Source organism: Anabrus simplex, chromosome 4, assembly GCF_040414725.1.
Source record: "Anabrus simplex isolate iqAnaSimp1 chromosome 4, ASM4041472v1, whole genome shotgun sequence".
Taxonomy (NCBI): Eukaryota; Metazoa; Arthropoda; class Insecta; order Orthoptera; family Tettigoniidae; genus Anabrus; species Anabrus simplex.
The window spans coordinates 46,752,224-46,765,508 of NC_090268.1; positions in this window are offsets into that span (position 1 = coordinate 46,752,224).

Genomic DNA, 13,285 nt, shown 5'->3' on the forward strand with positions numbered 1-13,285 from the left:
CCCCAAAACGCCTATACTTGCCCAAATCACGATCTAACATAACCTCATTCTTTCGTTCGTTCGTTGAACACTTCCCACGACTTTTATGTATGGGAATGGAAAACACGCGAAGGAAAAGATGAAGGTAAAACACAGCATAATGCACACAGTTTATATTTTGAATTTATTTATTCCAAACAGCAGGTAAGAAGCACAATCACACAGACGTTTACTCGCAACAGTTAGGTAGTTCAATGTGAAGTATGTTCATGATCATAATACTATTTCTTCACACTAAGAACGCGCATAATTATAATTTCACACCATACTCTCAAAAAACTGGATCAAAAATCTCGTTCAATGCGAAAGAATCTCAACAAATTTTCGTCTAACAAACACTATTACATACCATACGACTAAGGTACCTTCGCGCGCAACGATAACGGTGTTGTGTTATGAATTTGCTGTACCACGCAACTGAATGTGTAATGCCAACTTCTGCCTTCTAAATTAACCCTCTGAAAGATAATTTTAGTTTTCATTAGTTGGCAGAGATCGATTGGCCCATCTCAGAACTGCTTCGGACGCTCCCTATGAAGTGTCACCCCCCTGAGATAATCTCACGGAGTTGTCAGTCAGTCAGTCTGTTCGCCGCCATGGAAAAAACCGAGCTTACGAAGAAAGAGGCAACTCTAATTTTCATAGAGGCGTACCGATCGTTGCCCGACCTGTGGGACCTGGGTTTTATTCCAACAGAGTGAAGAAGGCCGAGGCGTATGACAGCCTCATTGAAAAACTGCGACCAATTGAACGAGAGAAAGTGTTGTTAAAAATTTGAATAACCTTCGTTCAGAAAAGAGTTAAACAAAGTAAAGGACTCTAAACGGTCTGGAGCTTCCTGTGACGACGTCTACGTTCCGTCACTGTGGTACCATAATGACCTTCTCTTCCTGGCTGACCAAGAAACTCCTGACCAAAGTTTATCGGACATGCAAACGACCATTCAACATACAGCAACCTACCACCGCGTACTAGCTCATTTCTTCAGTCGTTAATTACAAAACACGTAGCAACCGCATTCACAACAAAATCCGCCAGAACTGGCGCAAAAACTGAATAAACTGATGGAAAATATTAAACTGGCCCACACACCTTCAGCACAGTTTCTAGTTCAGTTTATCGCTCAGTTATTCGGACTGAAGCTGTGTGGGGCCCTTAATTAAGGAAGAACTGCTGTCTGCGGATGTGATGAAAGTTGCTCGTATATTACGCCAATTATAGCCAATATCTTGAGGAGAGTACATGTCTCCTCCTAACAAAGTTTTTCCTTGTGTTCATTTATTGAATATTAAATTGGTTTCAAATGCTTAAATCAGCCGTTTTAATACAGTAGAAGTTAGAAGCATAACTCTAATTGATAATGAGCTTATGTTCAGTCATGTTGGCCGTGAGGTACGACAACAGGAGTGTGCGGCGTCTCTACCTGATAGCTGGGGGAGTTGCCGCACAGCAATCCGTTAGAGATGCCTCATTGCTATTAGACTGCTAAAGCGATCTGGAAACATTCAATACTATTCAGAGGGTACCGGCATTTTGTTCGAATATTTTACTGCGTAACCATTCTAAAAATACATAATTCATTGTTATTGCTTTAATTGTTAACATTATTAACAATTACATCATTTTCAGAAATAAACATGTATTCGATAGACCAGAGAGTCAGTTCTGAGGTTTGACCGTCTAATAATAGTACGACGCGACCTTGAAGAGTTAATGGCCTTACCACCAGTGCCTAAGGGTTTTTTCAAGTCATTTGTGTTTGTATCTTTGAGTGGAGCAGATAAATATAGACTCCACAACTAGCATTAAAGAAAACCAAATTTTGATATTTAATGGTTACCGTTTTTATAAGAAACGCCACAACAAATCAAGTGAAGTGTGGATTTGTGCTGCAAAACCATATAACGGAAAAGTGATTTTTAAAATCGGGAATTGATTAAAGAAGTGGACTATGATCGTGTTCCTAATGTGGCCAGCGTTGAAGTGTTCAACGCAGCTTCAATGGCCAGGAATAGAGCTCGCGAGTAGAATAACACTTCAGTCTCACACGTAAGGATGATTCATATAACTTTCTTATTGCTTTTCTTAATTTAATTTTACAAGCTATTTTATTAACCAAATGCAGAAAATGAACATAGGGTTGTTGGACTTTTGAGCCACTTTAAATTATTATATCAAATATAAGGCTGAGATTAAAACATGAATGATTAAATAATGTAATATTTAACTTCGTCTAATATGCTTACGAATAATATCATCATGCTTAGGGATCTCATAAGATTCGTGTGATATGTTTACTTATTTAACAATTATTGTAATTTAACAATATTGTAATAATTAATTACATAATTACAAGCGGTAAAGTGAACCATTCTAAAGCCTTGTATTTTTTCGGTTATACGACGAAGAATTCGGACACTTGCATTGGACAGGGTACGAGTTAGTTACTCGAATGCCTCAGTTCCAAAGTTTAAAGAGTTCATTGTACAGACAGTGGAGTAAAGCACTAGGAGTGCAGAAAGAAGCAATGCATCGAGATGAAGTAAATTTAGCTGAAGAAACTCTATGTATGCCCGATGGCACATACTTCTTATTGGCTATTGTCTGTGAATGCGACAGATTATTGATATTTGCGAGCCCTAGAGGCAAAGAAATATTGAAACAAAGAAAACACTTCTTAATGGACGACACATTTAAGAGTGTCAATAAGCAGTTCTGTAAAGTGTACACCATTCATGTAGACTTGAGAAGCAACAAAGAGGAGATAAATGTAACGCCTGCTGTTTCGCACTGCTTCCAAACGAGAACAATGCCACTTATGTTCGCCTCTTCAAAAATCCTTACCGGGCGAGTTGGCCGTACGATTAGAGTCACGCGGTTGTGAGCTTGCATCCGGGAGATAGTGGTTTCGAATCCCACTGTGGGCAGCCCTGAAGATGTTTTCCTTGGTTTCCCATTTTCACACCAGGCAAATGCTGGGGCTGTACCTTAATTAAGGCCATGGCCGCTTCCTTCCAACTCCTAGGCCTTTCCTATCCCATCGTCGCCGTAAGACCTATCTGTGTCGGTGCGACGTAAAGCCACTAGCAAAAAAAATCCTTGGTGTAATACCTGAATGGTCACCTGAAATATTAAACATGGATTTTGAGGTTGAAACTATCAAAGCGATAGAAGAAGTATTACCAAGAGTCCAAGTGCAAGGTTTTTTTTTTTTTCCACTTAAGCCGAAGTATTTGGAGAAAATTGCAAAAAAATTGGGTTTTCGGGTATGTATAACACTACCCAGGAAATCAGAAACACCATCAGGCAGTGTGCTGCACTTGCATTCCTCAAACTAGAAAAAGTAGAAAACAGTAGGCTACACATTCATAGCACGGCCCGGATAATGAAAAGTTAATCGAGTTTTTGGTTACTTTATCGAGCAATGGCTTGAAAACGTCCATATTCCGATTGAAATGTGGAATTGCCAAGGCAAGAGGCATAGTACGAATAACTCTGTAGAGGGTTGGGACCATAAGCTGAATTTGAAATGCGGAAAACCACATCCCCGTGTATGAGACTTGGTGTTGTGTTTGAAGAAGGAGTCTCAAAATTTAGACGAAAAAATTATGCGGGTAGAGTTGAAACTGGAAGCCACAAAAAGGAAAAGAAAAGATGTTGCAATGAATGATAGAATCCAAAGAGCAACTCAACAGTTTGAAGAGACCGGTGATTTAACTCTATTTTTAAGAAATGCTTCTTTTGCTGTACACATTTATTACAGTATAAAGAGAAGAATAATTCAGTTAAATGATCAGTTTGACAAGGCTACGTGCTGATTACTGACTTGTAAATAAGATAAAAATTCAGTTAAAAGTTCAATTTGACGAAGCTACGTGCTGATTACTAAGTGACTTGTAAATAAGATAAAAACAGTTCAAAGACGAAGTGACATGCTGATACTATTTTAAGAAATTTTGTAAATATAACTCAAAACTGATTACTTTGACGAAGGCAGATGCTGATACAGATACTGACAAGGTGAAAGCTGCTTATGGGAGTTACCGGTCCATGGCGTCCGCCCCCCATCTGTTAGAGGTTCTGGCGTTGACAATGGACCTTACTTGTTTCAGTAATAAACAAATTAATACAATTTTGCTGTAGAAAAATAAGCTGAAACTCGCTCAGGTAGTGTTCGGAACTGACGGGACTCGCTCTGGCAGTGTAATTGGCAGATAGCTAATTCGTGAAAGGATTCGGAACTGGCGGGAATCGGAACTCATGGTCATGGAAGGACACGCTCTATGATAACGGGAAAAGGTTCCAAATCTGTTCAGCGAGCGAGAAAGGCGAAAATATAACTTTTTTTGGCTTGTCGTAATGCTTCAGGCCAAGTACGCCTCATGTTTTGATATTTAATGGTGTTCTAATGTTCACTTATATTAAAGTTGAATAAATTAGCTTAAACAGGTTTTTGCTCTTGATTATTTTACTTGTGGCATCTCTCCCGAGTAAAGTCGGCATCTATACTGGGTTCCAGGGCGATACCGCTTATACATCAATTATTTTGTTCTTTCCTTTCCCCCATTTATTTTCAACTACCAATGTTTTGCTCATCTCTGGTCTAATGTAAATATTTTCAAATTATGCTCTATCAACTTGCAACCATTTTAAAAATAAATCTACGGATTTATTAAAAATCTAAAAAGAGCGGCAACTCTACCGGTATTACCTTACAGCTAACATATTTATGATATCAAGAAACGCGTAGAAGTAATTACTGTAATTTGACTTTGCGAAGTAATAGGTCTTAAAGATGCCAAAACCTCAAGGCACAGTAGACTATAGGAAGGTGAAGCAGGTCGTAGCAAAACTCTTCCAGATTCTGGACTTCTTTTGTTACCATATAAAAATAGATGGGAAAAACCAAGAGAAGAATCGGAACAAAGTTCTCTGCGAGACGTAAAGAATTTCACCTTGTTTTCTTGATACGGCAAAAGCCCGTAGGCTAAGCTTATTATTATGTCTAAAATAATGGATATTCAGCACTGCCTGGTGAGTATAGTTGCATTCTTCAACTAGAAGGTGCTAAGTCTAATTGTAGACTGCTTTCCGCTTTTAATTGTTTTTTTTTTTTTTTTGCTAGTTGCTTTACGTCGCACCGACACAGATAGGTCTTATGGCGACGATGGGACAGGAAAGGGCTAGGAGTAGGAAGGAAGCGGCCGCGGCCTTAATTAAGGTACAGCCCCAGCATTTGCCTGGTGTGAAAATGGGAAACCACGGAAAACCATTTTCAGGGCTGCCGACAGTGGGGTTCGAACCTACTATCTCCCGAATACTGGATACTGGCCGCACTTAAGCGACTGCATTTAATTGTTTTAAGGTACATTCTCGGCAGCATATCGATGTAGCATGTAACATGTAAATCATTATTCATGTAAACACCGATGTATTTATAATTGTACTGATGCACGCTTATTAGCATTGCTAGATTGCATGTCTAACTTGTGATCCACGGTATTTACATGGTATTGTTTATCGTTTGAATCAGGTGATGTGACACACGACAGCACATCTCAGCTGTTCCATGTTCCCACAAAATGTGTCACGTTCGTCATTTCGAAAGTAGCACTTTAGTAGGCCAGCGATATTTGGCGTCGATGGACTTTGTACTAAAAATCTAAATTCGTGAATATCTCCATTTTACAGCTCGGGCAATAAAATTGTGTAGACAAAGGGATTGAAAATTAGATGTTCTATAATTAAACCGATTATTTGAGAAACAACACGTGTGAGGTTTTGAGTTAGACTTGTATCCATGTACAGTAAACCAGGATGCAAAATTTAGTGCAGAAATAACGCCATGTGCTCTATCTCTAAACACAGTTTTAAGAGTTTTAAATTATCTGGTTATTGCAGAAACAATGCATGTGTAGCACATACAATATTATGTCTGAAATGCATGGGTATGGTTTGACATTGTTGGCTACCCTGCTCTGTGATAAACAGTTGCTATCCTGGCTTCGTAATACACTGTCGAAGTTATCAGTAGGTATTATTATTATTATTATTATTATTATTATTATTATTATTATTATTATTATTATTATTATTATTATTATTATTATTATTATTATTATTATTATTATTATATCTATACTAATATTATAAAGAGGAAAAATTAGTTTGTTTGTAACGAATAGACTCAAAAACTACTGAACCGATTTTAAAAATTACTTCATCTATACAAAGCTACATTGCAAGTGAGTAACATGGGCTGTATTTTATTTTCAAAACAATTCGAGGTGGGGGGCACGGGGGAGAGATATAAAAATAATAAGCTAATATAGGCAAAATATCGAATTTGTCGTATAAGGAAGACACAAAGCTCAATTTAATCCTCTTGACGCAAAGGACAAAACTCGGTAAGCCCTACGGCCCCGAAAACCATGTTTTAAGGCCCTAAGACCAACCGTTACGGAGATATTGGCACCACACTACCCCTCCTCTATGAATCCGATAAAGTAATGAACTGCCGTAACCATGGCAACGTCAGCTCTAGGATTCTATAGCAGCGAAATTATCTACAATAAATAACAAAAACCTAACATGTTACAGACATGAAAATTGATATTTGGAATCCCTTTAAAAATAAAAGAACACAAATATTCGTTTTCAGAAAATCCACTTAAAAATCCACTTAAGGGGGAGGGGTGTGAAAAGAAGTGAGGAAGGAGTTGAATGATTTATGTCAGGATACATATATCTCAAAAAATGAATTACAGACTTTAAAATTGGTACATGGAATCTCCATTAAAAATGAACACACGTTCTTGGAAAAGCCACTTAAGGGGGTGAAAAGAATAAAAAAAGCGCCCATGACTTCTATCACTTTACCCACACCTGTGGGGTTGCGGGTGCGAACTGCGTAGCACATGTGGATTTGACTCTGTTCTACGGCTGGATGCCCTTCCTGGCGTCAACCGTATATGTAGGGATGTAATTTATACTTCTGTACTAATATTATAAAGAGGAAAAATTTGTATATTTGTTTGTAACGGATAGACTCAAAGAATAATGAACCGATTTTAAAAATTACTTTACCTATAGGAAGCTACATTGCCAGTGAGTAACATGGGCTGTATTTCATTTTCAAAACAATTCGAGGGGGGCGAAGGGGGGAGATATAAAAATATTAAAATAATAGGCTAATATAGGCGAAATCGAATTTGTCGTACAAGGACGAGACGAAGCTCATTTTAAGCCCCTTGACGCAAAGAACAAAACTCGGTAAACCCTACGGGTCCGTAAACAATGTTTTAAGGCCCTAAAACCAACCGTTGTGGAGGTGTTGGAACCACACTACCCCTGCTCTAGGAATCGGATAAAGAAACGAACGGCCGTAACCATGGCAACGTCAGCTCCAGGATTCTACAGCAGCTAGATTATGCATGTACGTTTGGGCATAGCTGCCAGCCAAAATTGATACACATAATTATGACTCACTATTTGGAAAAAATAAACTATTGGGTAAGACGCTCATAGCACTCCTTTGGGCGGGGATGGAAAGGGAGTGAAGTATAAAAATAATAGCCCCGGAAATCTCCGTAGTACGGCGATCAGGGGTTGCTGACGGGCCTCCGTTTTTACGTACTGGCTTAGGTTTCAGCATTTTGAGGAGTCGGTTACCTATAGTTTAAACTACTTTCTATCAAACCATAGAGTAGTAGTATCACTGATGTTATTAGTGCCGATATTTTGGTCCACTTTTACGATCATTGTAACCATGAAAACTACCTATATACTGTACACAATTGTTAAGATGGTGCGCCCATGACTTGAATAAATTTCTCAACATTTATACTCAGATTCATTAATGATGTGCGACATGAGTGACAAGCACTGAGAATTATAATTCTCGATAATTATAGTAGTTTTTATGCATAGCGTATTTCCTTGATCATTTGTAATAGTTACGAAATATCGGATCAAACAAATATATTCAATAATATTTATATTTGAGGTACTATCTAGCGGAAATATACTTACACTAAACCTGCAGCTTTGTGAAGGGAGCAGGTATATCTAGGTGCGAATGAAGGAAAATCATGGTAGCAAAAGATCTTAGAGGTCGACGCTAATTAAGAACTAATATTTAGAGGCCCCCATGAAGAAAAGAAGAAGATACACTATAATTCCAAACATGACAAATAATTTCTACATACTTAAGTAAATACAGCAGTGATATAAATATCTAAAGAAGTCAGCCACACCGATAGTATGAGTACTAAAGCCAGTTTCCGATAACCCGTACGAAGAACGGGTACTTCTGCTAGTTTTATTATATACTGTGAGTAGTTTATTAAATTACTTGGTTTTAGTTGCAGTATTGGAATGAATGCTGTTAGGCTTTAGTGATTTTGATTCAGAAATTCCAGTAAAAAACAAAATCTGAAAGAGTGTGGTAAATTAAGGTAAATATCAGAGAAAAATCATTCGAAATGCAAGGGTGAAAGGCATTGTTTTTAAGTCTTATAAACGGGAAGTTATTTCTAGAAGGGTTCAAGATACATATGTGTGCAAGTGCACCGGAAAATATTATTCCAGGGTCACAGAAGAAACTAAAAATAATTTATGGAGTTACTTTTATTCCATGGAAAGTATAAATGTATAAGATACTGTACATACTTATAGAGTCTTACTGAGACAAGGGAGTGTAAATGAAGACGTAAGATGCCAAAACCTCAAGAAACTGTAGACTATAGGAAGGTAAAACACGTCATAGCAAAACTCTTCCAGATTCTGGACTACTTACCATATAAACAGATGGGGAAATCCAAGAGATTCATGGCATTACTGCAAACAGATTTCGCAGACTTTGTAATCTACTTGTTGCTGGGAAAAGTCCTAGAGATCTAAGAGGGATAAAGCGAAGTGGTAAATTCTGGTGAGATATGTTTGATGATTCATAATCACATTTCCAAATTTAATATTTTAGAGAGTCGCTATGTTGGGGGACAGAAGTATTTAGATGCTAGACTCAATGAGAAGATCATACACGGGATGTTCCTGCAGCAAATTTGAAATGTTTAAAGCAAAGAAAAAAGTGACACTGCCAAAAGAAATTTGACCGGAGAAATGATTATACATCGTAGACATGCCAAGAAGTTCTACACTACGTTGAAGGCGGCATCTCAAAATAATGATGATACTGTGACGCTAGCCTTCGATTTTATGCAAAAACAACCTCTTACACTGATCCTTACACAAGAAGTGTTTTACCTCCACCAATCGTGGGTTAACATATTCTGTATCCACAACTTGAAAATTAATACAGAAAATGTGTATCCATACAATGAGGGACAAGTTCATAAATTTCCTGATGAAGTGTCCACCTTCTTATTGGAATATTTTTAAAATGAACTACCTCCTACCGTGAAGAAAGCTTTTGTTTTATTGAACGGGCTGCAGGCCAAAACACAAACACAGTGGAACGATTTTTGTTTAGTGACAGTGATAGTTTTGAATCAATCAAGCACTTTTCCCGTTCGGATAAAAATATTTGGATGAGTGAGAATCAAACCTGTACCTCTGCGTACGAAGCAGATACGGCACTCTAACATCACGCAGTATATAATTAACTCGATTATTCAGCTTGTGTTTCCTTATTCTCAACCCCAGAAAAGAAACATGAGCCATACAGTTCCCCAGCAAAATATATCAACGGTTTATTTTCAACATTTTTGTGTAAAAATTATTTCTAAAGTTAAAAATGTCTCGGATGATACTTTAAATGACTTTTAGTCTAAAAAATAGGTTGAGAACGAAAACATCCCTTAACTGAACAATGTATTATCTCCTCAACCGATAGTGTAAGAAAACTGATTTTTAGCCTAAATTTTACAACAACAAAAAATATATCCTCTAACAGGTGATATATATCAACTCATTCCCTACTGTTTAAAAATTTTGGGATAAAGGGAGTAAAAATACGTCAGGGGTGAAACCATCCCTTTAATTAAAAATCCATTATCTCTTCAACCGCTCGTTCAGCTATATTATGAAACCTCCGTATGGAAATTTTGATTGCAGAATTTTTTTAAGTAGTAGGGATTTTTAAGTCCAAAATTTTACCACGTAAAAGTTACACAAACTTTAGTACGATATATCTCCTTATATAAATTATGTACAGAAAAATCCCTGGATTTCAACATCTACACTACTATTGATTAAAGAAAAGAGTACATTGAAGAAACGTGATGTACAAACTGCGGAAGATGGGGAAACATATAAAGAACTTTGGCGAAACATACAGCGTAATTGTAGAATTGACAAGACACAGTATCTTACCAATATCTGTGATGAAATAGACCACCATCACAAGCTAAATGAAATACGTGACCTTTACAAGAAGACAAACCACGTAGATGGATGATTGAAGACGCACAGGGAAATGTAATTGGTGACAAGAAAGAAGCAATATCCAGGTGGAAACAACACTGCGAAACGTTATACTGCAAAGGTAATAGCATAAGTGAATAGAACAATTGCATGGAATGTGACATAGAGCCTGCTATCCTATTTAGTGAAATTGAGAACGTCATCAAACTTTTGAAAAACAACAATGCCTCAGGCATTGTAACCGTACAACAGGGTTACAGATTCCATTCAGTATTTATTATTATTATTATTATTATTATTATTATCATCATTATTAACCCGATTCATTAGATTTTATATTCTGTTTATCATCAATTAGACTGTAATAATTAGGTATCACGTATATTATTGTATTTAATCATAGGTTAAGTGAAATTTGTTTGTAATTATTCTGTATTGTAGTAAGTGAGATTTGTTGGTTTCATATAGTCAGGCTGTGGCTTGTAACTCTGGCTAGATGAGCTGGCATAGTATTTTGCAATCGAGGCTATGTTTAACTGAGAATGTTATGTGCATGTAGATTTCCCGGTGACGCATGAAACTTAGTCATCTGCAATCCGCTTGGGCACGCTTAGACAACACTTGACTGATGACATCAGTGCGTGGGCACGTGATTGCGACCAAGTGTCAGTATTCGCCAGCTACTGTATGTTGAAGTGGAAGGGATGAACAGAAAGTAGGGAGATGAGTCGTCATCGCGAGGTTATAAAAGTCGATGCAACGGTGGTGAGAGGTATTCAGATCATATCGTTCAGATCATATGTAACAGTCAGATGTATCAAATGGAAGAAGTGGTCTTAGAGTGATGGTCAGAGCTAAGAGTTGTGTTTTCAAGAGGTCTTGTAATAATCGAGGAGGTCTACAAGTGGTGGTTGTATCCGAACAGAGACGGGTACTATGCTGATAAAGAAACATCATCTTCTTGTGAGGATGGACTTCACAAGATGTTTCAATAATATTTTCCAATTACTTATAATATATTGAGTGGACGTAATTACATTGGAGCTCTCTACACGCGTACATGGTATGTAGGCCAACTCCTTGTTATATAAGAAGATAACAGCAGACGGCTCCCGACTTCAGCTCATAGGTTTTCCCAAGATTTTCAAGTTCAACAGCGGTGTATGCAGACATCAGGTAATTAAAGCATCAGACATGTTATGCATTCATAACATGAAGAAGAATGTAATCAGCGGCGATATCAAATCTCACTTCAAGTACATGCCAATAGCTTTTTTTGTTTAGATTAAATTTTCCTTTTATTAGTACCGCAAATCTCACTAAATATATTTTTTTGTTAAATTAAAAGACGTCAATGATTGTTCATTGTGACGTAAATTATAGTCATAAACTCAGTTTTATTTTAATTATAATAAGTGATTCCAGCTCCATGTACAATCCTCAATTGTGGAAATGCAACAGTAATTTAATATTGTCCTGATCCATATCCCTGTATATTGCCAGATATGTGAGTTTATCACCTCACGCCTTGAGATAATTGATATAAGAGGTGTGCTCTACCGAATTTTATTGTTTTTCTTAAAAAAAAGCAACTGGCGCTCAAACAAATGTTATTTATATTGTGTGGAAGATATGAAGGTATAAGAGTAGTGGTTGGAGTAGACACAGCATATATGATATTACTGGAGAAATGCTGAAAGTAATGGGAGAAAAAGGCCTCCGTGCTTTACATTCAATATGTAATAAAGTGTGGAAAACTGGAGAATGGCCTAAAGACTGTACTACATCTGTTCTCACCCCCCTTCACAAAAGAGGATCCATTACGGATTGTTCTAATTAACGCACCATAGCAAAGTCCTGCTGTACATAATGAATCAACGACTAAAAACTTTCTTCCAATCTCATATTTATACTCAACAAGCAGGTTTTGTGGCAGGTAAAGGTACACGAGAGTCAATGACAAACATGAGGCAGATAATAGAAAAATGTCGTGAGTTCTGTGTCCCTGCCTATATTTGTTTCCTCGATTATAAAAAGGCCTTCGACTGTGTCAAGTGGGACACATTGTGGGAAGTGCTCAATGAATGTGGAGTTCCAAAACACATAACGTCATTACTGAAAGGTCTTTATAATAGTCATAATGCAACCGTAAGGGTGGATGGTGAATCCTCAGAATTTTTCAATGTGACAAATTGAGCCAGGCAAGGTTGCATATTGTCACCCCAACTCTACAACATCTATGCAGCGTGTCTAATGAGAAGAACACTGGATAGCTGGGATAGTGGAATTTCAATCGGTGGTAAGAAAATCAACAATTTACGCTTCGCTGATGATACTACACTCATCGCAGGAACTGGACAAGAACTTGATGAATTGCTCTCTAGAGTGACAATCATTAGTTCGGATCTTGGTCTAGAAATTAACATGAAAAAAGACCAAACTAATGGTTATCAACCGACAAAGTCAAATCCCAATCCAAATAACAGGATGCCTGAAAGATCTGGAATTGGTGAATGATTGTGTATATCTGGGCTCCATAATAAGTAACACGGGGAATTGTGATAAAGAAATAAAACGACGGATTGTCCTATGTCGTGCCGCAATGGTTATACTTACAAAGATCTGGCAGAACCGGGCATTATCAAAACCAGCGAAAATACGATTGGTGGAATCACTGGTGTTCTCTGTTTTCCTGTACGGTTGTGAGACCTGGACTGTGAAGGCTAGTGACAAGAACCAAATACATGCCTTTGAGATGTGCAGTTGGCGGAGAATGTTCCGTATGCCATGGACAGAAAGAACAAATGCCTCCATTATAGAAGAACTGAGCATCACAAAACGTTTATCTTCCCGCGTTAGTGAA